This window comes from Oncorhynchus clarkii, chromosome 27, assembly GCF_045791955.1.
Source record: "Oncorhynchus clarkii lewisi isolate Uvic-CL-2024 chromosome 27, UVic_Ocla_1.0, whole genome shotgun sequence".
In the NCBI taxonomy this organism is placed as follows: Eukaryota; Metazoa; Chordata; class Actinopteri; order Salmoniformes; family Salmonidae; genus Oncorhynchus; species Oncorhynchus clarkii.
The window spans coordinates 5758832-5780897 of record NC_092173.1 but is presented as its reverse complement, the minus strand read 5'-3'; the positions used below and the strand labels follow the sequence as shown (position 1 = coordinate 5780897).

Below are 22066 nucleotides of genomic sequence, written 5' to 3'. Positions count from 1 at the left end.
TAACCATTAACTGATGCATTCTTTCACATTTAACTTCTTTTTGACATTCTACTACCCACCATGCTAAAAGTAGTTTCCTGAGGCTTGTTTGCTACATTCTTCCCTGCTTTGTACGTTTCAAAACAGCAGAACAGGATCTTATGTGAGGATACATAATTATCTCACATCTAACAGTGTTGTCTTTTAAGCCAGCAGCAGTTCTACAAGACGCGATGGTACAGTTCTCACTAACACACAAATCCACACACGTAGAGAAAGAGACTAATTGGGCAACTAGGGAAGCCCAACTGCCTTTCAAACGGCTGCTTTGAATGTTGGCTGCTTTCCTCTCCACAAAAAAAACAACAACATTTTCCTCTGGTTCCTGAAAAAAAGACTCCGCGGACAAATTGGACTGGCTGATGTAGCATCACTAATTATGATCTGAAATTGCGTGTCTCGTAACATTTACCTAGATGTAATAGCTGTTCAATTTGGTATCATGCTGTCTGGAGATATCACTTGCGGATGTTTCTTTCCAAGACCCACACACACACTGTTCTCAGAGCAAGCACTTTCACCACTACACAACAGATTCCATTGGCAGAACACAGGCCTACAAAATCATAAATAGAGCTCCTATTGGTAGAACTGAAGGAGGGAGATAACATTCATAACATTTTGATAGACGGGCCCTTTCTAAACAGTAGGGAACAAGAAAACCACTAGACAAAGCCCCAAAGCACTAAACACAGCTGTGCACAGCAAAAAAGAACCCACACCCAGTCCATGTTAATTCATCTATGTATTTAGTAAACACATTAAAACCACTGTTAACGATGAATGAACAGGGCTTTTGAGGCATGGTTTGGAGAATACTTACTACCCGCTGAATTGAGTTAGTCATAGAGAGTCAGTGTGAAGACAGAACAAAGAGGAGGGAGAGAGAGAGAGAGAGAATCCAAAACTCTGTAGATAATATATACACACCAAGACCACAGGTAGGACGGTTGTAGGTTTAATAGTAGAAAGGGGACAATAAAATGGGGGATTCAAAAGTTAGTGGAAAGCAAGTTCTATCTACCCAGACTCTGTTTACTGTAACACTACAGCAACGCGCACCTACTACACTGGGTGCATAAACAAGTGGCAGCACAAAAGAGATCAATATCAAAAGGAATTTCTTTATTTTTTGTATATATTTGCAAAGTAAAACATGTATGAAAAATGCATCAAAAGGGGGCTGGCTGAGAGATCCAGGACAACCAGTCTCTGTAACGAAGGGAGGCTGAGTGTGGAGCTTTTGCCTGGGCTGCAGGTTGATAGAGAGCTGGTTGGTGATAAGACCTGGGCAGCCATGGTTAATTCATGGTCCTACGTCCTGCTGCAGGGCTCTGGGCTGGCTGGCAGTGATTAGCCCGGAAATCAATGAGCCCTTCGCATAGAACAAACAGCACAGAGGGGAGTGGAAGAGAGCAGGACAACACACATTTTGCAGACACTCTTATCCAGAGCGACTTACAGTTGTAGTGCATTCATCTTAAAGTTGGAATCCTTAATGGTGAAAGAACCACGTCCGATATTACAACGACAAAGAAGTTAGGGGAAACAACGAACCCCCCCCCCCCCCCCCCCCCCCCCCCACTGCAATATTTCAGGTACCATGTAGGACAACACTCCTCAGCTCAACAAACAATAACAATGGTGGTGGGGCGGGCCAGTGGTTCCGTTTCCCCTTACTGAGGATTACATATATAAGATAACTAGGTGAGACAACCACATCACAGTCGTAGTAAGTACATTTTTCTTCAATAAAGTAGCTATCAGCAAAGTCAGTGCTAGTAGGGAAAGACAAGTGAATTACATTTTTATTTTTATGTATGGGGGCGGGGGGGTAAGATGTCTTATTTAAGATATTCTTTGAAGGTTAGGGTTTCAGATGTGTTGGCAGGGACTGTTGTGAAGGAAGTTGTCAAGGAAGTGAGTTTGTGTTCATACAGGACCTCCCGCCCCGCCTACCCCGATCACGTCAATGCGGAGCTATACGGAGCCCTCCCCAACGTTACAAAATGTGGGAGGCACACAGCGACGCGGTATGGAACTCAATTTGGCTTCTGCGCGCGCCTCCGCAATTGCGTCACACCCTCCACGCGGAGCCTCCGACCACGTGTTCACGGATCAAGCATAAATTGGCTTTGAGCCATGCCCACTGCAGGAGCCCCGTGCTCAGTTGATAGAATGTTCGACAACACTGACAGGGCATAGAAATTGAGAGCGTAGACAAACGCATTCCCCCGTGGAATAAAGAGCCATAACCATTCCAGTTTTATATGACCTTCAGTATAATGCCGTCGTCGTCATCGGCGGGGTTAACTGGACCTTTACCTCAACACTGACCGGCTCCAGTCCAGACGACAGAGAGCACCGTCTCAATTAGTGACATATTAAACTGGCCTGTGACCCGCTTTGAGCTGAGCCTAATGATAGGCTAAAGGACAAACGAGGCTCCCCCTGCTTTCGTCCTCGCTGCCTGTCTACTTACTCACCGACCTGGTTCAGATCAGAGGCACGAGAACCCATTAGTTCATTAGATGTATAGTATTTATCAGTCCCCCGTGTTACACTACCACTGATAATAGTACGCTGATGACAATTCTTGGGCTGACCTATTCCACTGTGGTAAACAGGTGGCACATAACACCACGAAGCGAAGAAGGCAGGCTTATAAACAGGGTTGTGATCTGAAAATGGTGTCGCTATGCAAGAGTGTTGCTATGGCATGTTTTATAGTAGGGCAGTTCCACAGAAAAGGAATTGCGCCGAGACTCAGATTTCTCCCTTTAAAATGTGTGCCATGCAAAAACCATTCAACAAACCATACAACTATGCACAAGGGTTACTTTTAACAATTGACACTGAACATTCTACAGATGCAGATGCAAAGTTCGGTAACATAATTTTGGTAAAATCTCCATCAGTCTTTTGTGTCCACGTTTTCCAAAAACTCTTACATTTCTTCTCCGGATTAAGATTCAACGAAGTCTGCAGAAACACTGGGCTGTCAGCTATGACATGACACATTGACAAAAATCCATTTTGGTTATTGAACTACAGTAAGTGAAGTGGATTTACACCCGGTAACGGAACTGTGATAACGGAATTTCATCATGGGTCCCTGTTCTGTAATACACTGAAAGGCATTATTATGGATATGAATGTCATTCTCTTCAGGTGATGTATCCTACACAAAGGTATAAATATGCAACATCCTCCTTTGGCTATTATTGTACACACTGGCTATTATTTTAAAATGAGCCCTGCCCCTAAACAAGACCGAATTTGGTTGGTCGGAACCAAATCTGAACCAATCGTAGACGTCTATACTTCACAAGTTTGGACATCATACGTTGGTTGACCTTTTGCCACTTCCTTCTTCGGAAAAATAGGACAGATTTTTTTACTTGTCCGAAACCTCAAGTCACTTGTACCCCCCCCCCCCCCAAAGATGTCTAACACCATGGGCCAAAAAGGTGACTTATAATTGTGTTGTATGCTGCAATTGTGTTGTGTGCAGGCTTTTGATCCAACCCTGCCCAAACACACCAGAATCAGCTTATCAAGATCCTACAGAGAAGCTGATTTCTTTTACAATGTGGTGTGTTTGAGCAGGGCTGGAGCTAAAGCCTGCACTCCCATTAGCTCTCCTGGACTCTCCAGGAGGGTGGTTGGCCACCCTTCAACATTACAATTACAACAAATGACTTCTTGTCTTTGTAAAATAATTCACTCCTTCAATGAACCAGGGATCAAATGGCTAAGGTAAGGTAGTTAACTAAGATGTTTATCGATTTGTAAGGTTAAAATATTCAGTGTTCAGGGGTGATCTTGGTATTTAATTAGGATGCCCATTAGCTGTTGCAAAAGCAGCACCTACTACTTTTCCTGGGGTCCACGCAAAACATGAAACAATACACAATACAGAACTTTAATAGGCAAGAACAGCTCAAGGACAGAACTACATAAAAAATGGTTTAAAAGGCACACGTAGCCTACATATCAATACATACACAAACTATCTAGGTCAAATAGGGGAGAGGCGTATCTTGACAGCATAGGAGTTACTTGTCAATTAGGCTATTCTAAGAATTGTTTTATTTTTACTTTGTGCACTTGAGAGGTCTTACAACCAGAGTAAGCAGCATTGGTTTCATCAACTGCGGACCCATATCAACTGCTTGTTGGCCATCTGCGGTTATACACGAGTGTTGGTGGAAAGTTATTTTAGAAAATCAGACATGACAATAATGCATGCTAATAGCTAAATAGTTAACATTTTTGGGATGGAAAATGGATTAAAATGCATATATATATATATTTCTTAATTTTTAAAAGATAGACTCTTAGCTTTCATTTGACACGCTCCTATAAACTTCACATGTTGGTGCTTATGGGTCCTTTTACATGGAAATGACCAGTAGTAAAAATACTGGAGTGCCATGGAAAAGGCTACATTAACAAATAACTATGACAGCCGCAGTTACCACAGTTGCGCTAACCACACACACACACACACACACACACACACACACACACACACACACACACACACACACACACACACACACACACACACACACACACACACACACACACACACACACACACACACACACACACACACACACACACACACAGAGAGAGAGAGAGAGAGATCGAGGCACTAATCATCATGCACTCATTAGGGTCAGATGTATTGACTCAGTTTAACATGGCCTGTTGGTTTATGACGAATTGAGCGAGTCACTGGTGTAAATGGGGGGGAACTCTCCTATAGTTTTCCCTCAGGTCTGAGAACCAGCCATCCAACTGTTCAGCAGACGCTGGAGACATGCTGCTAACATCTACTTGACTTATCCCAGCTGCCCGTTTCCAAGAGCTTCCTCGATAGCCAAAAGGAGTGCACGCGCGCGCGTGTGTTTGTGTGTGCGCGTGTGTGTTTGTGTGTGCGTGCGTGTGTGTGTGTGCGTGTGCGTTTGTGTGTGTGTGTGCGTGTGTGTGTGCGTGTGTGTGTGTTTGTATGTGTGTGTTTGTGTGTGTGTGTGAGTGTGCGTGTGTGTGCGCGTGTGTGTGTGCGTGTGTGTGTGCGTGCGTGTGCGTTTGTGTGTGCGTGTTTGTGTGTGCGTGTGTGTGTGTGTGTGTGTGTGTGCGCGTGTGTATGTGCGTGTGCGTGTGTGTGTGTGTGAGTGTGTGTGTGTTTGTGTGTGTGTGCGTGTGCGTTTGTGTGTGCGTGTTTGTGTGTGCGTGTGTGTGTGTGTGTGTGTGTGTGTGTGTGCGTGTGTGTGTGTGTGCGTGTGCGTTTGTGTGTGTGTGCGTGTGTGTGTGTTTGTATGTGTGTGTTTGTGAGTGTGCGTGTGTGTGCGCGTGTGTGTGTGTGTGTGTGTGTGTGTGTGAGTGTGTGTGTGTTTGTGTGTGTGCGTGCGTGTTTGTGTGTGCGTGTGTGTGTGTGTGTGTGTGTGTGTGTGTGTGTGTGTGTGTGTGTGTGTGTGTGTTGTGTGTGTGTGTGTGTGTGTGAGTGTATGTGTGTGTGTGTGTTTGGGCGCGTGTTTATAACTGCCACAATACTTGAGAGCGGGTATTTCAGCGACATTTTCAGCAAAAAACCTTGGGAAGAATGCCAAACAAAACAGTTTTTCCTGTTTTCCAGGCTGTTCAAGTGACAGGTGAAATAAACAACTAGAACCAGCAGCATTCCATCTAAACTGTTGTGACACAGTTAATAACACAGAGATAAAGGAAAATGGCCCCTGACACATTAGCATGCTAACCGACATAATAACTACCATTACCATAAAAATAAAAAAATTGAAATGCATAAACTGTTACTGGTTAAATAGCAACTACGGAATAAACCAAACTATTGTCTTGAGGCTTCTGCCTTAACCTTACCTGCGAGAGTATATACGACAAGACAGATTACCAAAGCTATCTGTAAAGGACAGAATGTACAGTGCTAGCTGAATACTAACCAGCCTCAGTTTGTCCATCCAGACACAGCGTTCCAGTGCCGCCTGAGGCCCTCTCTGTGTGAATAGTGCGCATGTCCTGCCACATACTCACCGCTAGCCCCTGGCTGAAGGGGATAGGTTTGGATAGGTTATTTTATCTACCTCCGACCCAGAAACACATGGATGAGGGAGCAGGTCGGCCGGGGGCGGGGGAGTGGGGCGCTGGGTCAGAGAGCTGGGTCATGTGAGCTCATCTCCTCCCTTCGGGGATGAGGGTTGGGCTATGCCTGGCGAGGGCGCATCACTTCTTCCATAATCAGAAGCACAGGAACGATAGGGACCCGGCACTGGAGAGTGGCCACCGGGGCGTGAAGTTTACTAACACGCGTGTCAGAGGGCGGCAGCGGGAGAGACAGCCTTAACTAGCCAGAGGGCCAAGCCCACAGGATCCAGGCATTCCAATGGTTCATTACAGGGCTTCAGCCAGAGAACGTCAACAAGGCCTGAGTCTGAGCCCAGTGGGTCTCCTGAGGCCTGTCAAACAACCCATAGCCCTGAGAACCAACCACCATGAAAACTAAGACAATGTTAGCCTAAGCCTATGTATGCACGGCATACATCTTTATGAGCTGTGCCTGATTGTTAAGAGGGGAAAAAATACTTCACTGTGCACACTGACTAAGTTATTGCGATATTTCACACAAGACTATGTATATAGGAAACATGTAAGAGAAAACTCTATTGCAGTGGTTTCTGAGAAAGAGCTGCCTCTGGTTCCATATATCCGGGGGCTGTCATTGTCAATACCATATTTGATAAAATAAGCATAAGCTCTGTGTTGGTGATGGCAGAGTGCTACAACAGGAGGTAAAACCCCATTACTGAGAATGATGCCTTCTCTGGGCCCATCTCTCTCTCTCTCTCTCTCTCTCTCTCTCCCCCCCTCTCTCTCTCTCTCCCCCTCTCTCTCTCTCTCTCCCCCTCCCTCTCCCTCTCTCCCTGAGCCTGCTCTAATGCACTGCTAACAGCCAAACTGGCCCCCATTAACAAGACAGTCGTGAAGAGGGCACGACAAAACCTTTTCCCCCTCAGGAGACTGAACAGATTTGGCATGGATCCCCAGATCCTCAAAAAGTTCTACAGCTGCACCATCGAGAGCATCCTGACCGGTTGTAATCACTGCCTGGTATGGCAACTGCTCGGCATCTGACCATAAGGCGCGTAGTAGTAGTGCGTACGGCCCAGAACATCACTGGGGCCAAGCTTCCTGCAATCCAGGACCTATATAATAGGCAGTGTCAGAGGAAAGACCATAAAATTGTCAGGGTCTCCAGTCACCCAAGTTATAGACTGTTTTCTCTGCTGCCGCACGGCCAGCGGTACCGGAGAGCCAAGTCTAGGACCAAAAGGCTCCTCAACAGCTTCTACCCCCAAGCCATAAGACTGCTGAACAATTAATAAAATCGCCACCGGACAATTACATTGACACCCCCCCTCCTTTGTACACTGCTGCTATTTATACCCACTGTATGAAGCCTCGTTTTTCTTATTGTGTTACTTAATAAAAAATACAAATAAATGTATTTTAGTCTATTTGGTAAATACTTTCTTGAACTGCACTGTTGGTCAAGGGCTTGTAAGTAAATATTTGGCGCATGTGACAAATAAAGTTTGATTTGATTTGACATCCATCCATCCTGTCCCCCCGTTTCCTTCTCCCTCTCTCCCCGTCGATTTCTCCCGCCCAATAGCTATATATTTTTATTTGCTCTCCCTCCTCCCCACAATATCGCTCTCTCGCTCATCTTATCCCCTCCTCTTTCTCGCTCTCTCTTCTTCTTCCCTCTCTCTTTCTCATGAGACCTGCCTTCCATTAGCGAGGGCATCAGGGAAGAGAACTCTCACACGGACACCACTTCCTGCCGAGGCGAGGTCCTCTGGCAGAGAATGGATGGAGGGGAGAACGGAATGGGTGTGGAGAGAAGGGAGCAGAGGGTGTGTCTGTGATGACAGCTCTGCCTAACCAGAGCAGAGAATGTACTCCCTTGTGTGCCTTAATCTGCAAACATAACGGTCATGGATTCTCTACACACACACACACACACACACACTTATGCAGTGCAACACAAACACATGCACTGTAATACATGAATACAGTGACGCAAGCACAAATAACTCATTACCCTCTTTCACTAATGCAATGACTCCGTGTTCCATTTACCCACAGGAAGTTTACATTAACACTTACTATCACTAATGCAGTGTATAGACGCAAACACAAACACAAACAGACCACAGACAACATTTCCAAATATATCACACACACACACAAATTGCTCCTAGTAAACAAACATGTACCACAAAAACTCAGCACAGGTCATGTGTTCACAAATTCCAGAGGTCCCCATTGTACTAGTGTCATGATGTTATCTGAACCGTCACACACACACACACACACACACACACACACACACACACACACACAAAGAGAGCGAGAGAGACATAACACACTGCAGTGCACACACACACACGCAGGACACCCACATCACAGGGGCAGTAATCCAGGCGGGATAGTCAGATCTCGGTGGGATTACACACACACACATACACACACACACACACTGGATTACCAGGGCTCTTTGCATCTTCACATTTCCTGAATCGCAGTATGTATTAGTATGATCTGATGCTCTGCTCACGTAACATGGAACATCAAGCCAGAGATACGCTACCCAAATCCCCTTAGGATGCTCTGTCAAACCACTGGATAACACACACACACACACACACACACACACACACACACACACACACACACACACACACACACACACACACACACACACACACACACACACACACACACACACACACACACAACATATCTGTAATGCTTTAACGCTCCTTAATAAAACAAGCCTGTAGTACATCAAATCCTGGCAGGGTTCTCTGTGGAGCTCTCTGCAGTGGCTTTTCTCCCAGCAGGCACCTTGTTGACTAGCCGAGTACGGTGTGACCTTTTCCAGGCCAAAGTCCGGCAGCTGTTTCATTGGGCTCTACCCTGCCATGCCCTGTCACACAAGGCACCACACTGCGAGGTCATTTCCTTTTCCTCCCTGCCTGGGGCATGAGAGATAGAGTTGGTTTTAGGGCAAGCCACTGTGTTCTTATATACAGTGCCTTGCGAAAGAATTCGGCCCCCTTGAACTTTGCGACCTTTTGCCACATTTCAGGCTTCAAACATAAAGATATAAAACTGTATTTTTTTGTGAAGAATCAACAACAAGTGGGACACAATCATGAAGTGGAACGACATTTATTGGATATTTCAAACTTTTTAACAAATCAAAAACTGAAAAATTGGGCGTGCAAAATTATTCAGCCCCCTTAAGTTAATACTTTGTAGCGCCACCTTTTGCTGCGATTACAGCTGTAAGTCGCTTGGGGTATGTCTCTATCAGTTTTGCATATCGAGAGACTGACATTTTTTCCCATTCCTCCTTGCAAAACAGCTCGAGCTCAGTGAGGTTGGATGGAGAGCATTTGTGAACAGCAGTTTTCAGTTCTTTCCACAGATTCTCGATTGGATTCAGGTCTGGACTTTGACTTGGCCATTCTAACACCTGGATATGTTTATTTTTGAACCATTCCATTGTAGATTTTGCTTTCTGTTTTGGATCATTGTCTTGTTGGAAGACAAATCTCCGTCCCAGTCTCAGGTCTTTTGCAGACTCCATCAGGTTTTCTTCCAGAATGGTCCTGTATTTGGCTCCATCCATCTTCCCATCAATTGTAACCATCTTCCCTGTCCCTGCTGAAGAAAAGCAGGCCCAAACCATGATGCTGCCACCACCATGTTTGACAGTGGGGATGGTGTGTTGCTTTTACGCCAAACATAACGTTTTGCATTGTTGCCAAAAAGTTCAATTTTGGTTTCATCTGACCAGAGCACCTTCTTCCACATGTTTGGTGTGTCTCCCAGGTGGCTTGTGGCAAACTTTAACCGACACTTTTTATGGATATCTTTAAGAAATGGCTTTCTTCTTGCCACTCTTCCATAAAGGCCAGATTTGTGCAATATACGACTGATTGTTGTCCTATAGACAGAGTCTCCCACCTCAGCTGTAGATCTCTGCAGTTCATCCAGAGTGATCATGGGCCTCTTGGCTGCATCTCTGATCAGTCTTCTCCTTGTATGAGCTGAAAGTTTAGAGGGACGGCCAGGTCTTGGTAGATTTGCAGTGGACTGATACTCCTTCCATTTCAATATTATCGCTTGCACAGTGCTCCTTGGGATGTTTAAAGCTTGGGAAATCTTTTTGTATCCAAATCCGGCTTTAAACTTCTTCACAACAGTATCTCGGACCTGCCTGGTGTGTTCCTTGTTCTTCATGATGCTCTCTGCGCTTTTAACGGACCTCTGAGACTATCACAGTGCAGGTGCATTTATACGGAGACTTGATTACACACAGGTGGATTGTATTTATCATCATTAGTCATTTAGGTCAACATTGGATCATTCAGAGATCCTCACTGAACTTCTGGAGCGAGTTTGCTGCACTGAAAGTAAAGGGGCTGAATAATTTTGCACACCCAATTTTTCAGTTTTTGATTTGTTAAAAAAGTTTGAAATATCCAATAAATGTCGTTCCACTTCACGATTGTGTCCCACTTGTTGTTGATTCTTCACAAAAAAATACAGTTTTATATCTTAATGTTTGAAGCCTGAAATGTGGCAAAAGGTCGCAAAGTTCAAGGGGGCCGAATACTTTCGCAAGGCACTGTAGCGAGAGATGGAAGGAGAGCTTTGTTTCAGATCAGGAGATAAAAAGGAAAGAGTCCGAGAGAAAAAGATAATTCATGTTTGGTTAAAGATAGAGGTGGCTAGAAGGACGAGGGGGGAGAGAACAACTGTTGCAAAGCAGGAGGAAGAGGGTGAGGGATAGAGGAAAGGGAAGGTGTCACTAATGGTTGACACAGAGAGGAGTAGAGAGGGAGGAAGAGGGATAAGAGCCTACTAGAGAGAGAGGGGGGGGAGAATGAGGGAGAGGCTGAGCAGGGCAGATCAAAATGGCGTCACAGAGTTGAACCCTTCCACAGCATCAGGGGGGCCTCTTCGATAACACAACTAAAATTAACGCGTCGGGAACATGAACGGCGACAGCTATTAATGTAACAGCCCCCCCCCCCCCACACACACACACACACACACACACACACAGACGACACATTCTACAGTGATGAGGCCTTCCCTCTCTCCGACCACGTCTGTGAGTGGAGGAGTGCCGGGGCGAAAGCGCTGGCTTAGCTACGACGCGACGCCCTACAACGACCTGCAGCTGATATTAATCCACTGCATACCGCGCCCGCTAAACATGCTATCAAAGGTCCCCCGGGTGACTGTGCATTTAAAACAAAACACTCCAATTGCCCTTGTCGACACGGTAAAACAGGTTTGAGCTACAACAACAACAACAGCTGCCATGTCAGCAGGTCAGACACCTCCAGGGACAGAGAGTCATTTTGTAGGTCTCTCTCCCAGCAGAGCTGTGCGTCTTCCTGCCTAACCTTATAGCCCCGGTCCCTGTCAGACACGCTGAGCTGGCATCAGCACACATCTGAACTCACTCTGGAGCAAAGGGGTTGTCAGCTGAAACGCGGTGTGAAGAGACACTGTATACAGCCATTCTCCCAGCCAAACGCAATTCCCGGAGCGCACACAAGCCATGCACTACACAGACAGACAGGCACAGATAACGAGCAATACACACAGGCACGCAGCTTTCACACTCACATAGCCACATAGAAAACAAAATGGGGACGAGAGAGAGAGAGAGAGAGAGAAAGAGACGGTGAGAGAGAGAGAGAGAGAGACGGTGAGGGAGAGAGAGCATCCCAGCATCCCCCTCCTCCTTTGGGGTAGCCGTATCTCCCCATCCAGATGCCAGTCGCCCACATGACTGTCAGAGCTAATTGCTTGTGTAATTGGTCTGACAACACAGGTGTTGTAGAGGGGACGTACCTCTATAACCTGCACAACACTGAGGCTCTGCTTACATCAGAACCACTGTTAATCGTTTACCTCAGACTTGCCGATCCACATCTAAATGGTAACCCAAACTATTAGCAGCAGAGATGTGAAACTGAACCAGAGTCAGGGCTAATGAGAGCTGTCAGGGGCATTTCCCAGCTGGTTCGAGGAGAGAAAGCTGCTGAAAATAGATTTTTTTTGCTGTTATTGCTTATAATCATTATGATTAACAGACTGCACTCCTACCAGAGTGACTTGTAATCGGGAGACAGTTTCCAAAGTGTCCACTCATATTCACCACAGCAGGCTATCTAGGTTGGGAGTCTTACCAAGCAGTAACTCGTCTGGACTTTGAACCCACAAGCATTTGTGGGAACCAAACATGTGTTGGGAAGTCCTGGGGGAGGTTTTAAAGAGTAACACCAATGAGAGAGCTCTGTACCTACAGCTAGGTGACAGCTAGGTGGCCTTCCCGCACACGTACACACAGATTCACACATACAAACTCACGGCACGCCATATGCTCAAAGATACCAGAGATCCACACCCGCTCACACACAATCCCCCACATGAACTATCATGCCCTCTACTTAAAATGGGAGCGTTTTCGATCAAGTTTTTTTTTCTTTTCTCTCCTCCACCAAGAAACGTTCATGCACTATTGAATCCTGAGACCAATTAAAACAGAATATGACAGGAACGAGGGATGGAGGGAGAGAGAGCGAGGAGGGAACGAGGACAGCAGAATAAATAAACACGTGGCGTGTGACGTCATACACACACGGGGGTTGGGTGTGTGTGCATCATCCTGTGGTATTATCATATCAAATGTTTTTTTTGTATGAGACAGCTACAGGCGCCAACATGGTAACTGCTATCCTGTGTTACCTCTTGCCGTCAATGGAACAGGAAGCAATAGAGGCACCACTTCCACTCCGATCTCTACTCCATTCCCTCCACTCTACACAGGACTAATGGAGCCTGCTGCAGGAGTAATGAAGCCAGTCCACAACGCTAGGCGTTATAAGAAGCTTTCTGATACACAGCAAGACAGGGAGCAGGACATAGGATGGAGAGGGAAAGAGAGCAAGAGGAACTGCACAAAGAAAGCAAACAAAAACACAGAGGAAGGCTAAATGGGGAAGGAAAAAAAATTATAGGAAGACAGTGAGAGAGGATGACAAAGTAAGGAGGAGAGAAAGTGAGAGGAGGAGGGTTAACAAAGGCTTCTGGTAAATACTTAGCATTTGTGGTTGGCTAATGGAAACACAGGGCTACTTAGGGCTCATGCGCTGACAAGCCCCGATGTGGAGGAAAGCTCCTGAACCAGGAACCTCTCTCTCTCTCTCTCTCTCTCTCTCTCTCTCTCTCTCTCTCTCTCTCTCTCTCTCTCTCTCTCTCTCTCTCTCTCTCTCTCTCTCTCTCTCTCTCTCTCTCTCTCTCTCTCTCTCTCTCTCTCTCTCTCTCTCTCTCTCTCTCTCTCTCTCTCTCTCTCTCTCTCTCTCTCTCTCTCTCTCTCTCTCTCTCTCTCTCTCTGTGTGTTTAATAACATTGAAGAGGCAGTGGGGCGAGGGACCTCACAGACAGCGACGAGAGGGACCAACGCCCTAAATCACTCTTGCGCTGCCAAAAGATACACGCCGCGCACAGAAAGTGAGGGATGAAACATTTTTGAAAAAACGTATTTATGGAGGAGAGGAGCCAAAGAAGACGGTGAGTCACTCTGCGGTGGGAAAGGCAAACGATACAAATGAAAACACCTGAACCTGCCATAGTGTCAATTAGCGATAATGACTTTTTACTTGTTGCCACAGTAACCAACTCTTGGTGCAAAGGCAGATGGCTGCAGACCCCCCCACCCTCCCCCATACCCCACTCATTTTCTTCTGAGAGCTTTTCTCCTCTCTCTTGTCCTTTCCCTCTCTCCCCAACGTGGGATTCATGTAGGAGGAACTAAAAGGCAAACAGATAAACAGCCCATTTCCCTCCTTTAATAACCCCTCGCTAAAATGGCATCCTCTTCTCGGTTCTGTCAAAGAAACCAGACCTGAAGCAACTGAGCTTCAACTTGAAACCCAGAACGAGGGGGCACTATGTGGGTTTCTCCTGCAGCCTAACTCGCTCTCCAGTGTGAGCAGACACAGGAGGAAGCTGACAGGCCCTGGGGCCGACAGCAGTCCAGAGGTTGGAGGGTTACGCTTACTCATCCATTTTAGAACGAGCCTCCAGACAGAAGAGACGAGCACGGCCATTAGAGCTCTGCCTCTGCCCTGCTTCCTGCCTCCTCTGCTCTCTGAGACTGCTCTTCTCCGTCTGCCGGGCCGGGGGCTAGGGTTCACTTCGGCCCTGTCCACTGCCCAGCTGACTCAGCCCCCAACAACACACTCAGAGGAATGTGGTTCGCTGGGGTTAAGGGTCATCTCTGGTGTGGGGTTGGGTGGGGTTGTTAAGGGAGGCGTTCACTGTTACGGACATGTCAGGGACTAACACTACAAGTACTAAAACTACTAACACTAGCCTGGGTGCCAGTCTGTTTCTGCTGTCTTGCCAAATCCTTGTGAATTTTGTCATGCCATGTTTGGCTTGCCAATTACAATGGAGTAGGCAAAAGCACAAACAGATCTGGGACCAGGCGATACAAACGCCCAATGTTGTGTGAACTGTACAATTATCAGGCCCAAATCAATCAAATTTCTCCTATCCCATCCTCCCCCATCATGACTATGGCAGTTGGAGGCCACCAGCACCCATGGAGCCATTCCAGAGTGTCTGTGCAAAACCAACACTCCTCTGCCAAGGGTTGCTATGGAGCAGAAGAGGTAGGGGTGTTAAACCAAGTGAAGCGTATACACCCCCACCATCACCACCACCCAGCCTCCCTCTTCACTCCTCAGCCAAGCAGGCTCACTCTGGCCTGTCTTCGTGGCCAGTCTCAGAAGACAGAAGGGGAAGGGGGGAGAGGACGGGGAATGGCATGAAAGATATTATTTTACAGCAGCCATGATTGTGTTGATCCGTGTGGTTTTGAACACCTCCTGTTGAATTCCTTTGCTTGGAGGCGGCACGCAAAATGCCAACCCCACCCTCCTCCCTCCTTTCCCCTCATCTCCTATCCCCCTCAAACCCCGGTCTGTGCCTCATGACTGGCACCACTGCTCCCTGTTACCTCATTTCCCAGGGTTCTCATCTTGAATCACCAACCAATCAGCAGAGCCTACTATGACATCAAAGGCTCCTGGAATGGAAAATAATGTTGTCGTTGGATGGCCGCCGCCAGGGGGGGGGGGGGGGGGGGGGGGTCATACACACATTTCAAACATTGTGTAAAGCCTCACGGAGGTCAGAAAGACCAGAGTCTCCAGGAAATCAAGTTTGAAGATTCTTGGGCAGCCAAAATAAAGATCCATTTCTATCCTGTACTCTACTAACCAAACAAACACAGATCCAACTGCATCCTCCGCAGCCAGTAATGCAACCGCACGCCGATACTCTACAGTTGATGTGATGTCACACACACACACACACCTGGGCCTCCACCTATAAACTCTAATCCAGGGGCTCAGGTATAGGAGAGGCCAAAGTGCTGTCAAAGACTGGTCCCCCCCCCCCACGCACACAAACACCCCCCTAAACCTCCCTGCCATTGTCTGGTTCTATCTCTCTATCGATGAGCCCTGGCTAAGGTCATCATTGTGATTGTGATGTGGTGGAAAATAAGGATTATGCTGCGGGTGTATGCTCTGCGCCAGGGGACTTAAGGTTCTCTCTCTCTTTCGCTCTCCCTCTCTCCTCTGTCTCCATGGGGATTTGAGAACGGAGGGAGTGGAGGGGGGTGTTGGGTTGGAGACAGTCAACAACTTCTAGATTTTTCTCTGAGATAAGGAGAATATGTGCAAGCTCTTTGTAAGACTTGCAGGCACACTGACCAAACAACCTTGAGCGAGTTCATTCACAACGCCAGCCGTAGGGGGGGGGGGGGGCGCGGGAACAACCAAACATGATAAAATCTACTCTGAGGGAAAAGGACCGGAAAGAATGAAATAAACGAATTAAGCTAGATAAACCTTCGCTCCCACTGCACTCTGGAGACCAAATGCCATGAATGAGAGGAGACGGAAAGAACGGGAGAAAGAAGGTTTTCAAAGGAACTGGGTGAAAGAGAGAAAGAGAGTGGTGAGAAGCCAATAAGAGTCTTCCCTAGAGACCAAAAAACAGTTGCAACACCCATTCTAACACAACCTCACTTCCCTAATCAGTGAAATGTTCTTATATCCTATCGCAACACTCCTAGAATGTTCCAACTATGTTTTAGTGGCTATGGTCAACGGTGTGGTAACCAGCAGAGTGTGGCGGGCCCATATCCCATGAGGGTCCACTCCTCTAGTGTTGAGTTATCCCGCCTGAGAAAAACAGCTAGAAACCTTAGACAGAAGTGAAAGATCTAAGCGAAATATAACACTCAAAGAAATCACAAACATTTTGCGTAAAATAAGTGACCGCGGAGGAAAAAAATAAACTCATATATCTGGACCAACAGACCAGCTGAGGCAAGATAAACTAAACGGTAAGAAAATATTGCCGTATTGCAATAAATGTCCAGCCGGTCGGGAACCGATACATTTCATCCTGTGCCTATTGGCCCATTTCAGCAGTCAATTACTCGGAGTAGCCAATAGCTATCAGCCAGTCTGTCAGTCTCTGTGTGTGCCATGCACCTCATCAAGCCACATGTCTACCCACAGATTCCCATTTAGATTCCCTAAAAAGCAAAGAGGAGCACAGCCTTATCCCCAGGCCAGGCACTAACCCGGGTAGCTATGCCCCCCAGTCCCATTGATTCCACTCCAATAGGCATATTATAATGGGGTTAGCTAAGGCACTGTTTCGCCCAGGAAGGTCAAAATATGCAGCATTTTTAAATTTGTTTTATTAAATAATACACTGCTGGCTTTATTCTTCATAACAGACTGTAGTGTTGTCAGAGAACAAGGGCGTCTTACCACGAACAAAGCATCTACCTGATACACAGACAGATGTCAGTTAAGGCGTGTACCATGTGCAAAGACACCAACAGCCAAAGCATTTAAAGCCAGCCCTGTATGTGTTCAATCAAGCCCTTATCCCCAGGGGCATGCCCAGTCTACCGGAGTATGTACACACACACACAGCGGTTAAATTGGGATTTTGGGGGGGGGGGGGGGGGTTAGAATAGCCTAAACAATAAAATACTGATAAAAGCACATATCCCAGCATACCACATGTAACGGAGGGACCTAGATGATACAAGGTCATTCGACTCCAAAATGTATGAAAATACAATTATGCTGACATTGACAATATTATCTCCCCCCTCCGGGAATGAGCCCAATAACATATTGGTCCATATTATCATCAGGCAGGTTTGCCAATTAGCAATAAGCATTAGCACCTGATGTAGGCCATCTGATGCAGCATACTGGCTATAAATAGGCTGAGGGTTGCCCATCTGCATTTAGCCCATTGGGCTAATCACAAACTCTAAAAAGTCTAAACACGAGGCTAACATATTGATGACTTGAATGTCCCGACAACGACAACAAATAACTTGCCACTGGCACTCAGCCAACCAAGAATCATACACTGTGAATATGATTGTAGCCTGTTACACCTGACCCTTGTTACATTGGGCTCCAGAGTGGCGCAGCGGTCTAAGGCACTGCGTCTCAGTGCTTGAGGCGGCACTATAGGCACTCTGGTTCGAATCCAGGCCGTAGCACAACCGCACGAGTTGTCCGGGTTCGGCCGGTGTAGGCCGTCATTGTAAATACAATTTTGTTCTTAACTGACTTGCCCAGTTAAAAATAAATAAACATGAACCACGGTCATCCATTGGCTAACGCGCATAAACATGCCGCTGCTAAAACGCTTCATTTTTAGCCTACAAATGTCTTGGGTTCCAGAAATAAGTGTGGCCTACGAGTAACACCATAAAGCTTCGTGATCCTCTTCACGGTGGCCATCAAAACGTCTTTTTAAATGTGTGTTTTCCCTCAACTGCATTAAGACTGTTGTACAATGACTGGGCATGCGTATCTCTTTCCCTGTGCGACACTCACAACTGGAAGGCGCCCGGCTGAACAACTGAATAGGCAAACAATCTACCATGGGGGTTGTCTGATTGCTTACTCGCGTTTTTTGGCTGTGGAAAATTAAAAGGGGACGACCATATGTCATTACATCATTCAAAAACCAAATAACCAAAGCAGGTGCCGGGTCTCGGAGCCGGCGCGACCCTGCCTGATAATTAGAGCTGATGTGAGAGAGGCCCCTGGAACAGGCCTGTTAACATGGAGTCCTACACCGGACTTACAGACAGAGGTTCCTACACACCACTGACAGACTGGTTCCTACACCAAATTGACAGGTTACAGACAGACAGGTTCCTAGACAGGTTCCAAATCAAATCAAATTTTTATTTGTCACATACACATGGTTAGCAGATGTTAATGCGAGTGTAGCGAAATGCTTGTGCTTCTAGTTCCGACAATGCAGTAATAACCAACAAGTAATCTAACTAACAATTCCAAAACTACTGTCTTGTACACAGTGTGAGGGGATAAAGAATATGTACATAAGGATATATGAATGAGTGATGGTACAGAGCAGCATAGGCAAGATACAGTAGATGGTATCGAGTACAGTATATACATATGAGATGAGTATGTAAACAAAGTGGCATAGTTAAAGTGGCTAGTGATACATGTATTACATAAGGATACAGTCGATGATATAGAGTACAGTATATACGTATGCCTATGAGATGAATAATGTAGGGTAAGTAACATTATATAAGGTAGCATTGTTTAAAGTGGCTAGTGATATATTTACATCATTTCCCATCAATTCCCATTATTAAAGTGGCTGGAGTTGAGTCAGTGTCAGTGTGTTGGCAGCAGCCACTCAATGTTAGTGGTGGCTGTTTAACAGTCTGATAGCCTTGAGATAGAAGCTGTTTTTCAGTCTCTCGGTCCCAGCTTTGATGCACCTGTACTGACCTCGCCTTCTGGATGATAGCGGGGTGAACAGGCAGTGGCTCGGGTGGTTGATGTCCTTGATGATCTTTATGGCCTTCCTGTGACATCGGGTGGTGTAGGTGTCCTGGAGGGCAGGTAGTTTGCCCCCGGTGATGCGTTGTGCAGACCTCACTACCCTCTGGAGAGCCTTACGGTTGAGGGCGGAGCAGTTGCCGTACCAGGCGGTGATACAGCCCGCCAGGATGCTCTCGATTGTGCATCTGTAGAAGTTTGTGAGTGCTTTTGGTGACAAGCCGAATTTCTTCAGCCTCCTGAGGTTGAAGAGGCGCTGCTGCGCCTTCTTCACAATGCTGTCTGTGTGAGTGGACCAATTCAGTTTGTCTGTGATGTGTATGCCGAGGAACTTAAAACTTGCTACCCTCTCCACTACTGTTCCATCGATGTGGATAGGGGGGTGTTCCCTCTGCTGTTTCCTGAAGTCCACAATCATCTCCTTAGTTTTGTTGACGTTGAGTGTGAGGTTATTTTCCTGACACCACACTCCGAGGGCCCTCACCTCCTCCCTGTAGGCCGTCTCGTCGTTGTTGGTAATCAAGCCTACCACTGTTGTGTCGTCCGCAAACTTGATGATTGAGTTGGAGGCGTGCGTGGCCACGCAGTCGTGGGTGAACAGGGAGTACAGGAGAGGGCTCAGAACGCACCCTTGTGGGGCCCCAGTGTTGAGGATCAGCGGGGAGGAGATGTTGTTGCCTACCCTCACCACCTGGGGGCGGCCCGTCAGGAAGTCCAGTACCCAGTTGCACAGGGCGGGGTCGAGACCCAGGGTCTCGAGCTTGATGACGAGCTTGGAGGGTACTATGGTGTTGAATGCCGAGCTGTAGTCAATGAACAGCATTCTCACATAGGTATTCCTCTTGTCCAGATGGGTTAGGGCAGTGTGCAGTGTGGTTGAGATTGCATCGTCTGTGGACCTATTTGGGCGGTAAGCAAATTGGAGTGGGTCTAGGGTGTCAGGTAGGGTGGAGGTGATATGGTCCTTGACTAGTCTCTCAAAGCACTTCATGATGACGGAAGTGAGTGCTACGGGGCGGTAGTCGTTTAGCTCAGTTACCTTAGCTTTCTTGGGAACAGGAACAATGGTGGCCCTCTTGAAGCATGTGGGAACAGCAGACTGGTATAGGGATTGATTGAATATGTCCGTAAACACACCGGCCAGCTGGTCTGCGCATGCTCTGAGGGCGCGGCTGGGGATGCCGTCTGGGCCTGCAGCCTTGCGAGGGTTAACACGTTTAAATGTCTTACTCACCTCAGCTGCAGTGAAGGAGAGACCGCAAGTTTTCATTGCAGGCCGTGTCAGTCCTACAGCCCAGTGACAGGTTACAGACAGACAGGTTCCTACAGCCCAGTGACAGGTTACAGACAGACAGGTTCCTACAGCCCAGCGACAGGTTACAGACAGACAGGTTCCTACAGCCCAGTGACAGGTTACAGACAGACAGGTTCCTACAGCCCAGTGACAGGTTACAGACAGACAGGTTCCTACAGGCCAGTGACAGGTTACCCAGACAGGACTAACCCATAGACACAGTTTACCGGCCGACAAGGCAGACACAAACAAGCATACAGACGGACAGACGAACGGAGACAGGACAGACAGACTCTTAGCCACAGTTCCAAAGTGTTGAGAAACATTTATTCCGTAGTCTGATCTAAAGTAATCTACAGAATGTCAGAGAAGAGGGGGACCACAGAAACAGGAGTTTCCTTCTCCTCTCTTGAAACAGTTCTGATGCTAATTGAATACAAGCATTAAACAGTTGTAAAAAAAAAAAGAGAGAGAGGTGATCCCATTTCACATCAGCCATTAATCATGCCGCCTCTGTAGGGTAAATGTATGCATACTACCTTTTCTCAATGTGTGTGTAGACATACTGTCATTTGCCATGACGGCACTTTTTAAGGTTCCTTCACTCACAGACGTGTGACACAGAGAGAGAGAGGGGGGCAAGGGTCCATCTCTCCCCCATCCCTGCTTACATTACTCATGCAAGTGGACAGAGCATTCATCTGATCCAGCGGGCGTGACCACAGGCCGTCACATGCTACTATAGGTGTGACTGCGACAGAACGGGACATCACACGCGCACAGGCAGGGAGGCACACATACACTACATACAAGGCGGCACGTGAAGGCACAACCCCTCACACAGAAGCATGCTAACATTCTCACACAATTCATATTTGCCAAGAGAAACTCCCCCCACAAACATATAGTACATAACACACTTTAAGACATGCATGCCCACACAAACGCATCGCACTAGCTCTCTCTCTCTCTCTCTCTCTCACACACACACACACACACACACACACACACACACACACACACACAAAAGGGAGCTGGACCTGACTACTGTGACAACACTCCCATTCATCACCCTGCCTGCCTCTGGAGACAGTGCATCCCCCTCATAGTGACAGGAGTCAGAGTACTGGGAAGACACAATACAGCATACAGCATCACACATGCAGAGCTCAGCATACAGCACACACAAGCACAAGGCACAGCCTGTGTGTGCATTCGCTACCACAGAGCTAGCGCAGAGGGGCGTGAGTGTGGTGTGTGTGTGTGTGTGTGTGTGTGTGTGTGTGTGTGTGTGTGTGTGTGTGTGTGTGTGTGGAAGGGGGCGGGGAGACATATATTATTCATTTGCATGTGATCGCATGAACTGAGTCTCTGGTGGGGAAGATAAGCGGCTTCTTTATTTCAGCCGTCTGTGTGTGTGCGGGTGTGTGTGTGCGGGTGTGTGCGTTCTCTCCCCTATCTGACTGTACGCGGAAGCGACAGACAGAGACAAACCGAGACGGAGAAGTAAAAAGGGGGGGATTGCAAAAAGGGAGAGGGGGAAGCTGAAACAAAGGAAGGAACTAGGAGACAGAGGATGAAGGGAAAGGGAAGAGGGGAAGGAAACCAAAACGGGGAGAGAAAGATGAGAGGGTGAGAAGAAAGGGAGATCAAAAGGACAATCTCCCAACTT

General features: G+C 47.1%; 1 protein-coding gene across 1 annotated transcript in view; it reads right to left on the bottom strand.

Moving 5' to 3' along the window:
- LOC139385491 (rho GTPase-activating protein 35-like) overlaps nt 1-22066 on the bottom strand; it is an 82638-nt gene that overhangs the window by 26879 nt on the left and 33693 nt on the right. The window lies entirely within an intron of this gene.